The sequence below is a fragment of the Rousettus aegyptiacus genome, unplaced genomic scaffold (genome assembly GCF_014176215.1).
Source record: "Rousettus aegyptiacus isolate mRouAeg1 unplaced genomic scaffold, mRouAeg1.p scaffold_m13_p_16, whole genome shotgun sequence".
In the NCBI taxonomy this organism is placed as follows: Eukaryota; Metazoa; Chordata; class Mammalia; order Chiroptera; family Pteropodidae; genus Rousettus; species Rousettus aegyptiacus.
This window is the reverse complement of record NW_023416291.1, coordinates 52,308,728-52,314,727: the sequence shown is the minus strand read 5'-3', so window position 1 is coordinate 52,314,727 and position 6,000 is coordinate 52,308,728. Positions and strand designations below refer to the sequence as shown.

Below are 6,000 nucleotides of genomic sequence, written 5' to 3'. Positions count from 1 at the left end.
AGCAGGCACTAGCAAGAGCTCAGAGGCCCTGGGACTCAGAGACCCAGGAGGGCCGAGCCGAGCCGGGGAGGTCCTGGGGACCACGACGAGTGTTCTCTACCCTTCCAGCCCCAACCCAGTTTTTGGGCAGATGCCAGACTTTTATTCTGAAGCCGAGGCCACAACCTATGAGGTAATCTTTGGGGCTGCATTCGAGGCGGAGTCCTATTGGCCGGCTGGCAAAGCCCCTCCCCGGGTTCCCGGTGCCCCGCCTTCCCTGCAGCCCATAAAGGCGCTCGTCCCCGCTTGGGCAGCCACTGGACACCTGCATCTGCCCCCGAGACTGGAAGCAGGTGAGGCACACAGGGGATGGGCTTCTGCTGCGTAGGGGGAGGGGTGGTCTGGGGGACCCGGTACCCTGGGGATGGGGCTGGTCTACAGGTCAGCGCATGGACATCTTCCCAGAAAGGGACAAAGACGCTGAAGTCTGACGGTCTGGAACGCGGAGACCAACCGGGCTGACTACCTGAGAGGTAAATTCTGGGGCCATGCCACGAGGTGGGAAGCAGGTATGGGTGAGTCGTAGCTGCAACTTCTCCGTTTGTCCCCCCTTGGCACCCTGAAGCACCCCGGGGAAGAGAATCGGAGGGGGGAAATTGGCGGGCTGGGGCTCCACAGAGTCCGAGAAACGGAGGACGGAAGGGAGTGGGATGAACGGCGAGGAGAGAGAAGCAAGTCAAGTTTTCTTCAGCACCGAGGCGGAGAAGAGCACTGGGACGACCGAGAGAGAGGATGGCCACTCATTTCAGCACCGAGACTCCGGACAGCGCCTCTCGGGGTCCGGAAAGGGACCCGCGATCGGCTTCAGCACCAGGACCGCGGACAGCTCCCGGCGGGCTCCCGGGGCCGGCCTCGTTTTCGCCCCAGGACCCGGGAGAGCTCCCCAGGTAACGGGAGAGCCCCTGTACCCAGATGGAGGAACAGAGGGTGGTCTGAGGTGTCTGACGCTTCCGGAGACTTACTGCTCAGTTAATGGGCTTTTCAACGCATTATTTTCCAGACGACATGAAACCACAGAGAAATCCGCAACTCTCAACAGGTGAGACGGCAAACTGGTAGGACTGCGGCCGAAATGACCTTCTTGTGCTCTTTCTAGACTTGTGTGAGAAGCATTGTGCCGAGCGTTTTATATACATAATTTCATGTCACCTTCGACCTCAGAACATGAGTGTTATTGCACCCAGGTGACAGTCGAGGAAACTGAGGCCCAGAGAGGGGCAGATACACAACTAGCCCAAGGGCTCCCAGGCCAAGGTGAACCTTCACGTCAGCCTCACATCCTTCCAACTCCAAATGCCATGCTGCATGGGTGGGCGTCGGGCCCGTGGAGAGCAGACCCTGCCTCTCTCCAGGAGGACCAGGAACGGAAGAGGGGAGGCAGTGGAGAAGCAGGAAGCCCGGCCGTTACACCCTGGGAAAGACCGGGGCGGGGGTCTCAAACACGGGCCAAGGGGTGGCAAAGAAGCCTGGAGCAGTTGTGGTCTAGTGCTGTGTGGAAGACTAGTGATTTTGTTGTTCTGGTGCACAATGACAACAAGTCACAGCTTCCTCACAGCGTGGACTCCCATCGACCTCCACCCGAGCTGGGCGAGCAAGCGTGGGGTGGGGGTTCAGGGAGGAGCGACTTCCACCCGGGGGCTGAGATGGCCGGTTCGTTGGGACGAGGGCAGGGGAGGGGGTAGAACAGGGGCCTGCACCTTGTGAGCACAGTGGTGTGCCGGGCATGGCCACGTCTCCCGACTGCTCCCACGGCCCCAGACATACAGGATATCTGACTCTAAACCCAGGGCCTAACTGCCTCGCTACTCTTTCCTGGGGAATCAACGAAGGACTGGACTTTGAAGCCTTCCCCTGACCGGGATTCCACAGAGACTTTTCAATAACAATTCCAGGAATGATTTTTTTTTTTCTCCCTGACCCCACCATCAGCTCCATGGACCAACTACAGGACAAATGTCAACTCGTGCCTGGTAGGTGAGTGGCAGCATCATCGCGGCTCATCTCTAGGTCTCTGCAACATCCTAACCGAGTTGCAGACACCGCGCCGAGGTCACTCCAGCCTCACAGCCTCTGCCTTTGCTGCCCCCTCAGCTCGTTCTGCCTCCCAGGGCACCCCGCAGCACCTCCTGCCTCCTCGTCCAAGCCTCGTTGCATCAAGGGAAACTTTCCTTGATCCCCCACCACCACCCATGTCAAGTCTGTATTGTGCACGCGCGTAACCCGGGACATCTTCTCTCTGCAGCCTGCTCCAGTTACTGTCGTGGTAACTGTCTACAGGACCGCAGGTGCCTCCGTCGGGCTGCGAACGCCATCGGGGCCGAGACTCTGCTTTCACTGCCGCGTCCCAGCGCCCAGCCCAGGCACTAGCACGCAGCAGGCGCTCAATAAACATTTGTTGAATCAATAAAGGCATCAGAGAATAAACCGATGCGTTAATCGATAAACGAATTAATGTTTCAGCACAACCATGGAGATCCTGCTTCTCCTCAGTCTCCCCCACAGAGCTCCCACAGGGTGCTGGCTGTTGCAGGTGTTTATTGGGGAGTATAATTAAATTTGTGGACACTCAAGGGCCAGCCAGCCAACTAATAGCCCCAGGAGAGAGCCCGACTCTAATTAGCAATTACGAGGATTGATTCCTCATTAGCTCTGGCAACCCCCGTCTCCCTTCTCAGCCCCAGACAAATGAAATCTTTCTCTCTCCCGGGAGTGCTGCCTCAGTGGGTCCATTAACAAGCAGAGAAAACACGATTACCAGACACCCACATGCCAGAGGCGCTTCGAGAACGGTGTGGAGAAAGGGGCTCGATGTCTGGGCTGCGGCTAATTGTGAGAGCTTTTGCGGCACACTTAGAAGTGCCCTTTGGGAATGGGAGGGCATTCGGATGTGCTTTTTAAGAAGCCCCCTGGACACTGCCCTTCGGGGACTCCCGCGGGAGAGGAGATCCTGCCCTGGTATTTCTGCGTTTGTCTCCCCGTGGGTGTCTCCCGACCACTGCGGATTAATCGTGTCAAGCCAAATACCCAGCAACCCAGCCCCCAGTTCGCCCCTCCACATCCCGGAGTCCCTCCCCTCCTCATCCACCCTGTACTCACCGAGGCAAGTGATTCTGGGCAAACCTGTCTCTTCTCCACCCCTCTGCCTCCATCACTGCCTGGCCACCTAAGGGCCTCTTCCCCCCTTCCTAAAACACACACAGCCAATTCATTCTCCGCGCACAGCGAGGGGTCTTTCGGAACACAAATTAATCAAGTCCCACCCTTGCCTTTAACCCTTCCAAGATTCCCATTGCCTGCGTGAAAATATTCAAATATCCTCAGCCAGCCTGACTGGCCACCTTCCCGATGAGCGTATATCATGTTCCCAGCAGCTCACTCAACAGCCACACACCCAGGACCGCCTCTGGCTTGGATGCCCCCAGGAAGCCCACAGAGAAGGCAGATTCTTAGGTCCTCCCTGGGTTCAGTAAGCCGCAGGTAGGCCCAGCCCCGGGACCTGCATCTTGACCAGCTTCCCTAGTGAGCCTTACTTAAGGGACCCCTTCCTTTGATTGAAAAAACTTTGGGGAAAAAACCCCACCAACCTCTCATTTCTCCCAAAGACCTCTGAAAGGGGGCACCTCAGCTAATCTCACCGGTCTCGTCGTTACGCACCCCCACGCCTGGCGCGGAGCAGCGCCCAGTGAGTAGCCGGCTGAGATGTAAATGCTGGTGACTGAGCCCGTCGTCAGACGCGGAGACACGGAGGTCCACAGGCACTCACCAGGCGGGCCGCTACACACAGCGGATGTCTGAGTTGAAGGCACAGCCCATTGAGCCATCTTGTTACACTTGGTCGGTGTCCAATTACCTTAACTTGCGATTGCATGGCAGTGGGATCTGAGACGAAGGCCCGGTGCGTGGGTTATTTGTGAGGTGATTCCGGAAAGTGGAAGTGAAGGGTCCGGAGAGTGAGGCGAAGCCACGGGGGCGGCAGTACGCGGAGCCCGTCCGGCCTGGCAGGCTCATCGAGCAGCTGCGGCTGAAACCGAAGGGAAGTCTCTTTTCTCCCCTTTGACTCGGCAATTCCAAGGCCAGGTTTACACAGACGAGAGACGAGTATCTATCTCCACAGATGGCGGGAAGGGACGGCAGGGACCCGGAGGCTGAGCAGTTCCTCTAGGGCAATTGATTAAGTCCACACCTGGACCACTTCCCTTATCACCTCTCCTACTCGAGGGCCACTAGGCACCTGCTTCGATTGCCCCAGGGCCAGGAACCAGGCAACCAGGGACAGCCCTATTGTCCCGGAGCCTGGGAAATTATTCAGATCAGCCAGTTCCGGAAAGCCCCGCGCGCTTGTCGCAGAAGCAGCCCCCACAGCCCCCGTGCGCTGCCGCCGAGCCTCGTGCCCTCTCGCTACCCCTCTATGCAGGTGTCACTGGGCTGTGTCCTGCCGTCGGAAAACCTTTAAGTCGCAAAACATCCGCAGAACATAGAATTTGCATTTCAACAATCTTGAAGTAAAAATTCGGTGGCATTGAGTACACCCACAGAGTTCTGGAACCATCACCGCTACCTACTTCCAGAACATTCCATCAGCCCAAAAGGAACCCCGTGCCTGCCGAGCAGTCACTCCCCCACGCTTCTCTCCCTGCAGACCCCAGCACCCACAATCATGTTTTCTGTCTGGGCGGCCTGCCCGCTGCGGACCGTTCACACAAGCGGAATCACACACCGTGTGGCCTGTTGTGTCTGGCTTCCCGCTGAGCATCGTGTGTTCAAGGTGCGACCACATGGTAGCGTACGTCAGTGCTCATTCCTTTTTTATGGCTGAATACTATTCCACTGGATGGACACATTAGTTTTTTCCCCCCAGACACTGTTTTAAATAGCTTTAGATACTTTACCCACTATGAGGTAAATGTCATTATTATACCGCATTTTATAGAAGAGGAAACTGAGGCTCAGGGAGGTAAATCAACTTGCTCAAGGTCGCACAGCTAGTGGGCGGCGGAGCCAGGATCTGAACGTGGGCGGTTTGCATCCAGGGTCTGCATTCTGAACCCATCTCACGCCCTCCTCACAGTTTGGTACATGTAGTGTGGCAGCTGTGGCACGTCCATCTGTCATTTCCACAGGGGAGGAGGCCACGGTGCAGACAGGAGTGGAGACTCGTGGTGGCCCAGCGAGTCACGCCCAGCGAGGGCTGCAGAGGGGCGGTGAGGGCAGAACTCGGATGCTGCCTCGCGCCTTGGGATTCCAGCTGCGGTCCCCTCCCGCGGAGAGGGTGGGGGTCTGCCGGAGAGAGCCGGAGCGCTGATTATATCCTACACCTTAATGGGTCCTTCAAAAGAGAGTGGCTTGGGTTTCCATGACGACAGGCAGGCGGCATCACAAGGAGATAGCTGAGTTTCCTCCCCCAACCCACATCTGGCTCCAGAATCTGTTCTCTTCCATCCCTGCCTTTCTGGATCCAAGAGGCTCAGCCCATGCCCAGCCCAGACCAAAAAGGGCAGCTGTGTGGGTGCTTGGTGCTCACCCCGGCTGGTAAGCTCAGAGACCCCTCTGGCCCAGAGCTAAGACAGTGACGGAGGGATGGACAGAAACAGCACACGCCAGACACATGTGCACAGTGCAGCAGAAGGTACTGGGCACAGAGAGGGGGGTTCCCAGGGGACTCCACGTCACTCCAAGTTTCCCCAGTAACGTGACCAGCTAGCCGAGGGGCTGTAGAAAACTCTGAGATGGAAATGAACAGGACTGGACAGGGTGAGACTTTTTAACTGAAAGTGACCAGGCAGGTTACAGAGCGTGCTCCTTAGGGCAGAGAATGGCCATCTCGCAGACAGCAGGGAAGGCGATGCGGAGAAAAATTCATCCTTATCCCACTGGCTCAGACTCAGTGATAAACTGTGCTCGAGAGAAGGAAAGCACGAGAAGCTTGCGATTGCGAGCGTCTCCGACTTCCAGGGAGAGTCG

At 57.3% G+C, this 6,000-nt stretch overlaps 1 long non-coding RNA gene across 1 annotated transcript; it reads left to right on the top strand.

The window, feature by feature from the left end:
- Window positions 1-241: 241 nt before the first annotated feature.
- LOC107510861 lies at window positions 242-2,990 on the top strand. The gene is made up of 6 exons (XR_001596941.2): window positions 242-332; window positions 445-512; window positions 731-926; window positions 1,040-1,078; window positions 1,969-2,013; window positions 2,282-2,990. It is a non-coding gene; the product is annotated as an uncharacterized LOC107510861 (long non-coding RNA).
- The last annotated feature ends 3,010 nt before the right edge of the window (window positions 2,991-6,000 follow it).